Source organism: Fukomys damarensis, unplaced genomic scaffold (assembly GCF_012274545.1).
Source record: "Fukomys damarensis isolate Sample0158 unplaced genomic scaffold, DMR_v1.0_HiC HiC_scaffold_39, whole genome shotgun sequence".
NCBI classification, from domain to species: Eukaryota; Metazoa; Chordata; class Mammalia; order Rodentia; family Bathyergidae; genus Fukomys; species Fukomys damarensis.
The window spans coordinates 87408927-87424123 of NW_022900951.1; the positions used below are offsets into that span (position 1 = coordinate 87408927).

At 37.9% G+C, this 15197-nt stretch overlaps 1 protein-coding gene across 1 annotated transcript in view; it reads left to right on the plus strand.

Moving 5' to 3' along the window:
* The first annotated feature begins 5626 nt into the window (after window positions 1-5626).
* Window positions 5627-15197, plus strand: part of Pak3 (p21 (RAC1) activated kinase 3) — a 289473-nt gene continuing 279902 nt past the window's right edge. The window contains exon 1 of the mRNA XM_033760113.1: window positions 5627-5998. The gene's annotated coding sequence lies outside the window, so the exon portion shown is untranslated. The remainder of the gene's footprint in view (window positions 5999-15197) is intronic.

The window sequence follows — 15197 nt, forward strand, 5'->3', positions numbered from 1 at the left end:
GTTTTTTATAATTGTTTTGATATGCTTTTAAATTTTTTTTTAATTCAAAGTTTTCTTCTCCAGAATTTATCATTATTTGATTTCTTCATGATAGCTATTCTTTCTGGAGTGAGGTGGAAATTCCATGTTGTTTTAATTTTCATTTCTGTAATGGCCAGGGTTGTTGAACACATTTTTTCATGTTTTTATTAGCCATTTGTACTTCTTCTTAGAAGTATCTATTCATTTCAATTTCCCATTTTATTGGGTCTTTTATTTTAGGGGGGTCTAATTTCTTTGAGTTCTTTATATATTCTTGTTATTAGCACTCTGTGAGGTGTAGTTGGCAAAACCTCTTTCCCATTTTGTAGATTGTCATTTTGTTAGTTGTTTCCTTTGCTATGCAAATTTATAATTTTCTATATCCCATTGTTGACTCTTTTTATTTCTTCTGTCATTAGGGGATTCCCTGCCTATGCCTATGACCTAATAAGTTTACCTATTTGATCTTCCAGCAGGTTAAGTATTTCTATTTTAATATTTAGATTTTTAAATCATTTTGATTTTAGTTTGGTACATGGTGAAAGATATGGGCCTAGCTTCAATCTTCTCTATATGGATAGCCAATTTTCCTGCACTCTGTGCTAGAGACTATATTTCCTCCAGCGTTGTTTTTTTTTTTTTTTTTCCTGCATCCTCTCTTCTTTTCTACTGGTCAAAATGACTGTTTTTGTACCTGTAACATGCTATGTTTAACACCATTGCTTTGTAATATAACTTGGAATCTGACTATTTCTCTAATCATAAAATTCAATAGATTGTCTGGGAAAACACTTTTTCCACATTTTTTAAAGTTTTTTTAAGACATTTTTATTAATTTATAAAGTTTATATATATTTATGGGTTTAGTGTACCATTTCAATACACATATACCATGTATAATGATTATATCAGAGTATTTGGCATATCTATCATTTCAAATATTTTTAAGTTCTCTGTGTTGAAAACATTGCAAATTTTTTCTTCTAGCTATCTTGAAATCTATAATAAATGATTGTTACCACTAGTCACCCTAATATACCATAGGATACTAGAGCTGTTTCCTTCTACCTGTTTTTTTTATATATATACCTAATCACCAACCTTCATCCCCTACTCCCTTCTCAGTCTCTGGTAACCATTATCCCTTGCATATTTATGAGATCAACTTATTTAGCTTTCATATATAGGTGAGACTGTGTAGTATTTGTTTTTCCAAGGCCTACTTTATTTCACTTAACATCATGTCCTCCAGTTCCATCCATGTTGCTGCAAATGACAGGATTTTTCTTTTTATAGGTGCATAATATTCCATTGAATAATACTCTCTTTTCTTTATACATTCATCTCTCAACTGGTGTTAGTTTGATTCCCTATCTTGGCTACTATAAATAATGCTGCAGTAAACATAGAAATACTAGCTATCTCTTTTGCACAGTGATGTTCTTTCCTTTGGGTATATACTCAGGAGTGGGAAAGCCAGATCCTTTTTTATAATTTTTATTGGTACGTTTTAGATATACAATGCAGTTACATTCATCATTGGGATCTTGTACTTTTACATGACATATCTTGGTTCTGATTTTTTCCCCATTCCCCTGCCCTCCCTTCCCCCCACCCCTTCCCTATTTACAAAGACTTTTGTTTCCATTTTTTCCCATTCTCTTATTTTTTCTCTTCCCTTATTACCTTTCCCCTACCCTTCCCACTTGCCCAATACCTTTTCTTCCTATTACAGAAAAAGCTAGATCTTATGGTAGTTCAATCTTTAGATGTACAGGAATCTCTAAACAGTTTTCTATACTTGCTGCACTAATTTACATTCCCACAAATAGTGCATATGTTTTCCTTTCTCTGCATCCTCATCAATAATTTTTTTGTCTTTGTGATAATGGCCATTCTAACTGTGAAACATACCGATTTTTAAAATTTTTGCATATACATTGACACCTAGCCATTAAGGCAAGTTATATTAATTTAAATACAGCAGTACTTGAATATTACTTACAATCATTATATTGCTGAGTTCCTTCCAGTTCAAGGAGGAAAGTACCACATCTTTTTTTAACACTTGTATTATAAAAAAAATTCAAACATGCACAGAAGCAGAGAGAGCTAGTTAATAAACCTTGTGCATAATTTTTATTCATTTTATCAGTATGTGTTTTCAGTACATAATGATTGCATTGTTTTTGTCAAGTTGGAGCATGTACATAACACATTTGAATTCCTTTTTCATTGCCTTGCCCTCCTCTCCCTCCCATGTATCTTCTAATCCTAAATGACCATCAAGATTTTAGACTAGGAAAGGGGAGGTGAAATAAAAGAAATCAAATTTAAACGTGGTTGGGTTATGTATTCTATTTCTACAGGTCATATAATTTTAAATCATTTGTATTTTAAGTTTACAATAAAACTTTGGTTAGGAGTTCCCTGAAGCAAACGTTTGCTAGCTAGATACTTTTTTGATCATCTATTTTGAGTAGTGACTTATTATAATCTGCTCATAATAGGGATTTGTTTTGAAAATGTAATATTCAAGGAGTAACTTGGACTCTATCCACTCTCAGCCTAGTCTCATACCTCTAATATGACTTTAAGTTTTAGGCACTTAGTGTCACATAGACCATTTCTCATGTCAACTCTTTTGAAACAGCCTTTAAAAGTTGCTTAAAAAATTTACTTGAGCACCTTCCTTTCTTGACTGCATTATTATTTTTGTGCCATTTATCTGTCCCTAGGAAAAAGCGTAAAATACCAGTTTCTAAGCAATTGTTCCTGGTTTTCTTCTTGGTTTACAAAGTATCACAGTGTAGTGAAAAGAGCTCTGTGTTTGGAACTTAAACTATAGCTCTTCTTCTTGGGAGTTCTGTACTCTTGTCAAAGTCACTTGGTCTTTCTGAGCCCCAATTCAGTCACAGATGAAACAAGGAGTTGGAGTGGAGACAACAGCTAATGCCTCTTGCTGTCATGAGTTCCTCTTTTGTCATGAACTAGAATTCCTAAGGTCTAGTTTTATTCTTAGAGAGTCTCCCGTTCAGTGGTATTTGTAAGCATCCAAAATATTTCTACAACCAATGACTGAACTTCTTCCAATGGTGATACATTGTGTGTGCTTAGCCTTGTCTCCCACTGCTAGTCTTCTTTTGAGGCAAAAAGAGGGGGGCACATAAAGACAATTCATTGTGATTGAACTACTCAGATCACTTTCGTTCTGCTTAGGAAAGGCAGAGATTTTTGATATGCAGAGGTTGCAAACTGAAAGGAAAGGGTGCACAAAGGGAGAATGGAAGAGTGTCAGAGACAAATTTCATTTCCTCCACAATTCTTCTGCAACTTGGCTCTAAACATTATTATGATTCAACTTCTCTGTTCTTGGCAAAGCTCGAACAAGAAGAGTCTATCTGGTACCAGATTGGAATAGGGAGTCTCTGGCTGAGTAACAGATTCAGGTATTTCTCTAGATTTTGAATGGAGTTCTTTATTAAGTCTTTTGATAAACAGGAAATTATTTAGAAGAGCCAAACACCCCTTTGAATAAAACATGTACATTGTTTCAAAGCTGTTAACAAGTACATCCTCCCAATCAAACATTAACTATGAGTGGCAAGAATCTGAGTCACCACCCACAGCCTAATCCTAAATGTCTTCTTTCCATCATCAGCATCTTCCTTCCAGTTGTATTCTTTTCTAAATTCCATGTTGGTCCTCAGAACTGCAAAGAATCTTTCATCAATATAAGCTTATCATGCCTATTTCAAATCACCAGTAATTAATCTCTCCTATTCTGGACAAAAACAATATGTTCCTCTGTTCTTGAAATATTGAGACAATCCTGTTAGTAAAGGATTTCTGCCTTCAATGAAGACTCATTAAATAAGATATTGCATTTCTATTCTGTAATAATAAGATTTAACACCTAATGAACTTTGCTACTACATAAGCATGTGAATCACTCTAACTTATTCTTACACTTCTACCCCCATTTTTACAGATGAATTACCGATATCGGGTCACTCTCCAAGGTTTTCCAGCTAGGGTTTGTCTGGCTCCATAGTTGAGTTTTTTTTGTCCAGTGCAATAACTTGTTTGTCTTCCTTGATATCCACTCTTGGAACTGCCCAGACTAGTACGTAGGAGGCAAATTTCCTCTCTTGGTGACAATGATTCATACTCATGTCTTGGGGTAGGCAATCAACTTGTGGGGAAACCATTTACAAGGTTGTTACCATAGGAAACTCAAATAGATCCTCTTCTCCTTGTATTTTCTGCACCGCCATTTCAAATTAATCTGATAGCACCGGTAGCAAAATCAAAGGAGCAATTATGTATGCTGGTTGGGGAATGAGGCCTAAGTTTCTAACTTGGTTTTGCCCATTAATTTGAAGCTTTCTCTTGAGTGTACAGACAATTCAAAATAACTTCCTCAAAGTCTCGTTTTAGTTTAACAATTTCAATTGCTGAACCATTTAACTCCAATATGAAGATAAAGAAATAAATCTAAAATTTCTTTTTATGAGATACAGTTTTATAAGGGAACTTTGGCATTGAAATCTGAAGATCTGAGTCTCAATTCTGGATCAACCAACATACAGGCAAGTCCACTTCACCTTGCTAAACCTTGGTTCCTTAGCTATAAAACAGGAATAATGACATCTCCCATGGCTAACTCACAGAGATATCATTGTAGGGAATTTGTTTATTAGGAAAGGCTTTGTAAATCTCAATTTTTTTATATTAGACAAGATCTCACTATGTAGTTCAGGCTGGCCTTGAACTCATGGAGCCCAGGCTGGCCTCCAGTTTGCAGTGATCTTCCTGCTTCAGCCTCCCAAGTGCTGAGATTATAAGCATATGCCACCACTCCTGATGTAAATCTCAAAGTGCTCTGTGAGTATAAGCCATTAGGCAAGATGAAGCAAAATTCTCAAAAGCTCAACAATGAGAAGGTGACTTTCACTGTGGCCTCAAACACAGAATTCTTGGAAGGTTGACTCATGAAAAGAAAATGTGTCTTTCACACTGATTTCTTAGCATTAGAGCTAAATGTCCAAACTAGGCCTCCAACTGATTCTATGATGATCATCAACCCACTTATTTGTAGAAAACCTGTTTTGGTTCTCATCTAAACTGAGTATCACATTTCTAGAAAGGAAATGGCAGAAGGATTTAGTGACCCTTAGACCCAAAAAAGCTAGGGACCCGGAAAATGCTGACTGGACGAGCCTACTCAAGAGAGAACTGACTGTATGCCACTTTGGTTACAAGCACAGAGATGTAGCACCGGAACGAGACACAGAAGAAAAGATACAACTCAGATCATGTATGAGGTTATGGGCATCCCAACTCATGAAGTTAGAACAATTATCTTCTGAGTAGTCCAAACAACCCCCAGCACCATGGGAGCCCTGACTCAATACAATGTGATGATGGTGATTATTCCTAGTCTTTCTTTTTTCTTCTCTCCTTGACTATAGGGTTTCCAGAGATGAGTGAGGACCCAAGCCTCCAGAGCCCAGAAAGAACACTGAAAAAGGAGTTTCTCCCTCCTGGTTCGGTGTCCTCCCCCGCCCTCCCCCTTAGGAGTTTGGAAAGGTTTCACTTCCGCCTGGCTGCAGGAACCACAAGTTCCAGACTAGGTCGGAATTGGAATAATCACACTCTAAATACACCCAGACGTGCGCGTATCCCTGAGCCGTGGGGCGCACGTGAGCCCGCACTCAGGCACCCAGCCCTGCCTCTTGCCAGAGCATCCTCAGCAGCTGCCACAGAAGCAGCGTCCTTCTCTGCGTCCTCCTCCTCCATCCGCCGCTGCCGCCGCTGCCGCCGCTGCAGCCACTGCTGCTCCTATCCCCTCTCGTCCTTCTTCCTCTCCCCGTTCCTGTTCTTCCTCCCATCCCAGGTTCCTTCTCCCCCGCGAGGGAGGACAGAATCCTCGGCAACAGCTTCCCTCTCTCGGGCCACGAAGAGGCTGGAACAGGTCTGTGCAGGGGGCGCTTTGTTGAGGGTTACTGGAGCACGGGTGGCTCTGGGAGGAGCCTGCGGCGTGCTAGAGGGTAGATTATATCTATTTTCTGTCTTCCTTCATGAATAAATGAGGGAGAGGCGACTGGGTGGGAAGGGAGTTTGGTACCGTTGTCAGTTGTCCTTCTTTCTTGACTCCTGGGGAAAGAACACTGAAGCTGCCCAGACTCCAGTCCCCGCCCCTCCCCAAAGCTCTCTTTCTTTGCACCCCCACATCTCGCATCCACTTCCAAGAGCTGAGCTTTCTCTTGTTCTGGGAGCTCAGGGATGGGGGCGGGGAGCGCAGAATGGAGTTGATCCAGCGGGGCAACTGGGTGCTTGGGGCTTTGTTAGATAGGACAAAAAACAGTCCACACTAGCTTCCAGCTCCAGGCTGGACTGCTGTCTGCTGGAGGGGTGGGGAAGTGAATGTGAAGGGGCACTCCAGTGTGTGATTGGACAGACAGGAATGCAGTGGAGATGTGCAAATTTTGACGGGGAGATGGTGCAAATTTTGTATGGGATTCCCTAAGTGAGTTGAAGTAGTGTCTGTGTGTGTGTGTGTGTGTGTGTGTGTGTGTGTGTCTTTGTGTCTGTCTGCCCCACGGGGCTAGGCTACTCTTGGCATTACATGTTCTTGGGTCTCATCCTATGCCAAGTCAGACTGCAGCAACACGCAGGCTGATCAGGTCCAACCTGTTCTGCACACATTGGAAGAGTAATAATGGTTTCAAAGTGACTGAAATCCCCCCAGATGGGGTTGTTGTATAGTACTCCTCTGTATGTGGAATTTCCTACCAGGTTGATGAAGCCCTACTGAACATCCTTATTCCCCCAGATGCCCAACTTTCTTAGCAGGTTTTCCTTTCTCAGCCAATAGTGATCCAAAGCACTTAACAGTGATCCCTGCAGTACTCACCCCCAACTCTTTAATTAGTGATCTTCATGATTTCCTACTACGGTGAAATTTGTGGTGTGTAAGGACATAGCTGTATGTTTGGGGAAAGGAGAGCAGACTAAATGAACCTATATATTAGTCCTGAATTTGCTTTAGAGGGCTTTTTGCTTTTTTTTTAACCATAAGGCTATTTTGTATTTAATCAAATAAAAAGGAGATCAATACAAATTAACAAAACATTCAATCCTTCTATGATATTTTAATTTGTATTTTTAATAAAGCATTGCCTTCTATGGTCCAAAAATATCCTCTTAAAGATAGTGATTAAACAACTTACTTTTATTACACACACCTGCTGTGTGTATATAGTGTTACATATTGAAAGCATAGAAATAAATAAAATACCTCAGATCTCATAGTGTGCGAGATAGAAGCATGTAAAAAGTATGAAAAGGTGTGGGCAGGGTACTGTGGGAACTCTGAGGAGGGGTGTATGGCTGGGGATGGGAGCTATGATCAAGGAAGGCTTCGCAGGGAAAGTGACATTTATGATAAATCTTGAAGAAGTAATTCATTAGGTAGCTAAGTGGATAATGGCATCCAAAGTTGATAAAACATGTAGAAAGGCAGAGAGGTTATAGTTAAATAAGACTGTACACAGTCTGGATGTATTACTGTAAAATTCTCAACAAATTGAAAATAAATCTTTCTCAATTTGGATGATGATTAATGGTAAATCCAAAAGGACCCAGTAATGTAGACTGATAGAGTCAGAAAACATCCCTATCTTAAGAAAGGTCTGGCTCATTTATTAATATTAGTGTGTTTTGCTTTAAGCAAATCCAATACATGTGAATGTGGATTTGCAAAGCAAATGAATGAAATGGACAGTACCACATGGCAAAATTTGTTGCTTCATAAAAGAATTCATTATCAAATAGTCTAAATAGTAGTGTATCTATGACTTTTACTGTGAATATGTTTCACCCAAAATTATTGACTCAGAATATTTCACATAACCAGTTGATAATGACAAGTAAACCTGTGTTTCACTGACCTTTCACTAAAGTTCCCAGTTTGAATGTTGACGTTTTCCCTTATGCTGTGGATACTTAATAAATTCCAAGAGAAAATATGAAAATAATGGTGATTAAAATTAAATCTGTTGGGGCAGCTCACTTTCTGGTTGCTCTATTCTCTTAGACAGGAGTTCTCTCTGTCTCAATAAAGTTTTCCTACTCTTAAGAAAAAATAAATCTGTTGGCTGAGTTGCATATACAATACAAAGTAACCAGGACAGGATCCTTGGGGACTTTTCCATTTTAGGTACTTTTCATATTGTGTATGGTAATTAACAATACAGTGGCACAATGTTTCTGTGCTGTCGAGTAGTTTGGAGATGAATATATAGTGATTAATACTTATGCAATTCAGCCAGGACAGGAGCACATGCAGAGTCTCCTATTTTGTTGTATTGGTGCTGGCTATATAGATTTATGAAAGGTACCAAGACTTAGCCTAGAGACTGATGATTTCTACTCGAAGTTTCTGGTGGGTACAAAATTATGCTAGTTAAGTGTTTGGACTAAGAGGGCATGGATTAGCACGAAGCATATCCTTCCTTAAATGAGGACCAAAACTAGCCTTGGGTTCTATTTGAAAGGAGTGTCAGTAGAAGTAGGTGACTTCTTAAATAACTCCTTGCCTAGTTTGGCCAATGAGCTGTGGTAGAGAAGATGATAGCCTCAGAGTTCTTTGGTCTCATCAAGATCCTTGGTTCACTGATTGTTGATGTCACACCATAGCTCTTTAAAAAAAGTCCCTACAGATAAGGCTAGAAAGGAGCTGATCTGTTTGCTGTGCTGACACTCTTATCAGTCTAATGGCTAGACCAGTGGCTCTCAATGTAGGTTCCAAAGAAGGTAGACTGCTAGTAAGGCACAAAGTTTTGTGGTTGAATTAAGTTTGGAATTCTGGCTTAAACAGGTTTATTTACTACAGAGCTTCTAAAAGTCTTTCTTTTTTTCTAAAAGATTTTCTTAGGCTAATGTATATTTGTGTCTCTCCAGGAGAGTAAAATATTCAACATTTCTCAGATGTTTGTCCACAGAACCTGGTGTTCCATCAAGCACTTGGTTGGACTGGTGTTAAGAAAGCTCACTTGGAAATGTTGGGCAAAGGCATTCTCTTCCGGGTTGTGGGTAAATTACTGGGTGAACTTGGATGGAAGATAAATTTGGATGACTTACTTTGCCTCTGTAAGGCTTTTCTTCCTTCCTGCATCAGTAAAATGAAGCTGATAATAATCACTGTTCTTATGCTCTCATTGACTGTGATGGTATGATGACAACTAAGATAATATCTCTGCAAGTATTTTGAGTTCCTTAGAATAAAGGATCTATATAAACTCAAGGTTACTATGAAAGGGAAATGAAGAATTAAGGCAATTATTCTGATAATTCAGGCCCAAATCCTGTTTTTCTGCTAAGTTACTGGGCAGGCTGCTTCAGTTCTCTGCTCAGCTTTGACTACAAAGGCATATCCTCCACCCTTGGGTGACAGTTCTCTGGGCTTATTTCTTTACACATCCTGAACATTTTAGTGTGGCCTTTAATTTCCTGCTCCAGAATTATCATCAGCACAGACTTCAGAAAAATTCCATCAATCTGAACACACCTTGCTGACCAGAGAACTCTGGAAGTGGGAATTCAGTTTAGTTCCACATTGCTTTTATTCTTCACACTCATTATCTTTCAGGAGTGTTTCTAAAGGGCTCCATGTGGCAGGGTTCCTCTTTTGTGGCTCCAAAGTCTATTCTGGGCTGGAGTCCTGTTTGCAGGAACAGCTTCTAGGTGTCCAATTTGTCAAAGTTTAGGCCATTTTTAAGAAAATTTAAAGGCAAAAGAAATGACACTCAAATGATTGTTGATCCATACTCATGTAAATTTCCTCAACTTCTTTTCTTAGCAAACTTTCAGAAAAGGAGGATGGAGCTTTTGACAGTTAATGGCAAATACCCATTGCAAAATGAGTTTGAAGTAGAGCCTGATATAGAGGCATTGGAGATAGTAGCTCTAGAGTGCTCTGTGTATGGATTAGCTCTTGTCTGCATGAAAGCAGCCTGCTGCAGTGTACTATGAACGATTTCTGTCAGCCACAGAGAAAGCTGTGTAAGACTGTGTGATGCTGGAAAGTGAAAGTGAACTCATAACTTTGTTCTGGAGAGCTTAGTAGAGATTCCTGTCCAGGAGGGGGAGATTCCTAAATGGTAAAGCTACACTTGCTTTTAGAAGTTCATTTGACACAAACCTTCCTTTTGGATGATGAAATGAGTCCCAGAGAAGTGAAGACAGTTCACAAACGTCAAACACTACCACATGACAGAGTCATCCTAATAGCTAAAAATTGTATCTGCTGTATCCTATTGCTCCTATAGTAGATATAGCTGCCTTGTTGTGGGTTGGCTTGCTCAGTGCAACTTGGAGATCACATCTAGGTCTGAGCTGTGTAGATTTAGCAGAATAGGTTTCTAGTAGAACCGGTTTCTAGTAGAACCTAAAAAATAGTGCTTCTTTCTGTTCCTCTCCATTCCACATGTTTCAACAAGCCTAAGGAATGGATTGTTTTTCAGGGGATGATTTGACTATTCTAATACCTCTACCTTGGTTGTTCCTAAGTGTGGGGGGCGGGGGTCAGGGCCCCTGCAAAGTCTGATGGAAGCTACTGGTTCATCCCCAGGGGAAGGCACACACTGATGAACACGTGCACATGATTTCAGTGCTATCTCAGTCTAGACCTCCAACACAATCGGGGGTTACATATATATCCTCCCTAAATACTAAACTTTCCCAGAGGTGGAATTGTCAACCATAGCTTGGAAGGAATTGGAAATATTGGGATGCGCCAAATTGACACATTGGAGAGTGAGTTATGCTGGAATTTCTTTAAGATAAAAGAATGAGATTGAGTGTTGAAATTGAAATCAAAACAGTAAAGGACTTAAAATAAGCTAACCATGCTTAATCTTTAGAGGATAGAGGAGGAGGGGCAGGGTGGACAAAGCATGGCAGGAATGTTGGCTGGAGTCTTGGGAGGATGGTGAGGGTGTTAGGACCAGAAAGGGTGTCCATCATGCTATAGTTAAACAAAATGAAAACTTTAAGAATTACACAACCCTTCCACTTTTCCGGTGTTTTTCACCCTAGTTTAACTGTTAAATTGTAAACGCTCATGGCTCTGGGTATTATAAATTGTCTTAGATGCTGGAATACTGTGTCTTTGGAAAGGACATCTTCAGAGGATGGGAGTGGGAGCTGGACATTGTGGAGGAGTGCACAGAATGAATACCTCACTTCTTATTTTAAAAAAGCATTTTTATTATCCCAAGAGCACATATTCATTTGTCCTTGTAAAAACAGGATGTTCCTGGCTTCTCCAATGCTGATCTGCCACCATGTTCACAGTTTTGTATGTATCACATTGTACCTATTTTCATGAATATTAACATATGTATTCATATGCATAAGATAATCCAGGATTAGACCAAGCTATACATACTATTCCAAAACATGTTTTTTACTGAACTGTGTGTCTGGGTCTTTTCCTAACAGTATATATCTAGTAATTTTATTCCTTTTAATGACTGAATAGTATTCCATTATATAATTGTGACATCACTTTCTTTAATCTAAACTTTACTGATAAATATCTGCATTATTTCTAATTTTTATATTTTTACATATTGTTGTGACGTATTTCCTTGTAAATGCGTCTTGGCATACTATTGGAAGCGATTTTTTTTCATATAAATTCACAGTAGTAAAATTACAAGTTCAAAGAATTTGGTTTGCACATCTCTGATTCTAACAGAGCCTGCCAAATGAGCTCCCGAGAAGGTTACAGAAATTTGCAATTTCACCAAGAATGGCCACTTCTCTATGCTCTTCCTCATCAATTTCAGGTATTAATTTTTTTACATATTTGGTGATGTGAAAGCTGTAAATAACATCCTTTTTATTTGTATTTCGTTAAGTACTAGCAAGGTTGAACAGCATTCCTTTTTTTGTTTTTGCTTTTGTTTTTGTTTTTTGCCACCTGTATTTCTTTTCCTGTTTCTATTACATATCTTTGGCCTATTTTTCTGTTGCGTTGTTCTTTCTCATGGTGATAGTGGAATCTCTTTCTATTGTGGGTGATAACTAACTGCTATATATGCTGTAAATATATTAAACAATTTACTGTTTTTCTATTAACTTTGAGTTGAGTGTCTTGTACAAAAGTGTTTATGATTTTTAAAAATCATACTAGGCAAGCTATTCCTTTACGAGCATACAAATGATGCTGCAATTCAACATACTAGTACTATGTTTACACATTTGGCTCATTATTTCTATGAGACAAATTTCTAAGATTAGATTTATTCATTCAATTTTTTCTACATGTTACCAAATTGCTTTCTAAATTTTTTTTCAAATTACACTTCTATCACAGTGTACAAAAGCACATTTAGCCCCTCCTTGATGCCTTCTCATGATCCAGTGCTAGGTTAGAGTACATTTTAAACACCATGAAAGGCTAGAAGCATAAATTGCTAACTGCACACAAAACACATTTAATACATGTTTCACCTTCAATTGTTTAAGCAAACATGCTTTTTAATTCATTCCAAACTAGAGCTGTGTCAAAACCATATTCCAACGTCAAGTCTCTCTAAATTCACTGTGAAATGAATAGCCATTTCGGATCATCTCTGCTGGCAGCAGTTGAAGTAACAGGCGATGACAGACTAACTTTAAAACTCTATCTTATTTTAAGACGCTCAGGTAAAAGCTCTTTCTGCACCTTTACTAACCTCTGAGGTTAATAAGTTGGCTCCAGAATTCTGACTGCTGAGTTTTGAGTGAGAATCAGCTTCTATCTAGTTTGGCTTTCTGCAAAGAGGACAAGTTTGAGGCCTTCCCACGGGAAGTTATTTTAATAGAAATAAACAATGATGCCATTCTGCAAGGGGAATAATAGCAGACAGGTACAGGTGATCTTTTTTCTCTCTGGCCAGGCTTGCTTCATCTTCTTGTGTCTATTTTCTGACAATATCAGATTATCAGATGTGGTCAAAGGGATTTTGCTTTAAGCTCCGATTAGGGTCTATGGATAAGGAAAAAGATGAAAATCAGTGTGATTGTTTATGTACATTAACAATATCTTTTATCTGAAGAGGACAGTAGCAAATTTAAAATCCTTTAGGGGCAACAAGAATGAGGCATATGAAAGAGTAATGTTTTTTTCTCACCTGTTTTGCAGGTGGAGGACGCATTTGAAAAGGAGAAATTCTAAGTGAGACATTTCTAAAAAAGGCTCACAACACCCACTTAACACTGCTATTTGGCAACCTCTCTCCTCTAGGGATGGATATATATGCCTTTCAAGTGAAGCTTTCTAATATAATAGATTTAAGAATGCCCTTTATACTCATCTGATGTTCACTTTACCTAGTGTAGTGCTGGCACAGCCTACCTCTGGGATACTTCTGAATGTCAAAAGATGGTTAGGCTATTGTCCTCAAAGGAATAATTTGGGTTATTTGAACTATTGACAATTATGAATTGAGGAATGTACTGTTTTAAATCTAGGAAGTCTTTTCGTCAGTGCTGAATGATTTAAAATTTAAGCATTATTTGAGCCCAGCTTGCACAATTTAGGGACTTAGTGAGACTTTTTGTAAAAAAATAAATAAGTAAAGCTAGGAATGTAGTATGATTTGAAGGCCCTGTGTTGAATCTGCAGTACCAAAATACTGTTGTAAAATAAAATAATATAAAAACTTAATCAGATAAATTTAATAAAAACATTTTACCATAAATATGGTTTTTATACGTAAGTCATATGATCCATTTCTTCTTCATGATGATTAGAGGCAAGACTGTCTTTTTTTAAAAAACTGTATTTGGTGCTTTTAGTAGAACTGGGAATTGCCATTTTTTTTCTTCTTTCTAATAAATTATTCTTTAAAAGTGGCACTGGTTTTTAACTCTTATAAGAAAAAGGAAGGAATATCTGTCTCTATACTTAATTAAAAAAATCTCTCTAACAAAGATACAAAGAGAGTTGGTTAACAGAGTTTATTATAAATTGGGAGGCAAAAACCTGAATTCCAATTCTGGTTTTATTACTAATTCTCTCTGTGAAATTGAACAAGTGTTGAATGTCTCTGGTCCTCAGATTTCTCACATACAAAATGAGGGAAATAGTTGGGAATAGACTGAATTCCATCTGGTTTTATTACTAATTCTCTCTGTGAAATTGAACAAGTGTTGAATGTCTCTGGTCCTCAGATTTCTCACATACAAAATGAGGGAAATAGTTGGGAATAGATGATCTATATTGTTGTTCCTTCTGTTAAAAAAAAGTAATCTTATGTCTAAAGTCAGAGCTTCCTTTGTAACAGTATCAACTTGGGGAAACTTTAAGAAAATATACGGGCAGTGCCACCTCAACTAAGTGAATCTGAAACCCTAAGGGTGGACTCTGGTAATGTATTTGTTAGTTAGCTTCTTAGGTGATTTTAGAGGAGACTCTAACCCTCTTCTGAGGTAGCTTACAGGAGACAAAATCTCCTGGGTTTTCTGGCCTGAGGGAATGAAACAATGTTCCAGAGTAGGAAAGTCCTGGCCTCCCAATAGCTCTGCTTAGGAACTTATGAGACTGCACTTGAGGAGGCTGGCTTTTGATCTGTTTCCCTGAGGTTGGGTTCTGCAGAAGTAAGGAGAAAGCAGAGTGTTTTTTTAAATATTGGCAGTTTGGATGAACTGATCAGTTATTTAACAGTGAACACATGTTTTTTTTTTTAAACAAACACGTTAGTAAAAGCATTACTGAGAAAGGACAAAGTAGTATCTAGAACCCCTACCCTTCTGGCTTAAATTTTCCTTTTATTTTCATTTCAAGTTTCTGTTACCCCCTTTGACTTTTTCCACTTTGATTTTTCTTCCCTTCATTAAAATCCCAGTCAAGGGATGTCAATAACCTAGATTTTTGTGTCCTTTGCTCCCCATTCTCCACTATACTTTAAATATCTTCTCCCCACTCCTCACTCTCTTCCTGGTTGCCAGAGACTCCTGCAGTAAGTCTTTAAGTCCCCAGCTGCCCAGTGTGTGACACAGGACTAAGAAAATAATGCACTAAGAGACAGAACTAAGAGAAATCGGGGTACCAGGATGACCAATGCAGGTGCAACCAACAAAGAGGCTGACCAGACTCAGGCACTGACTTTTACTGGCAA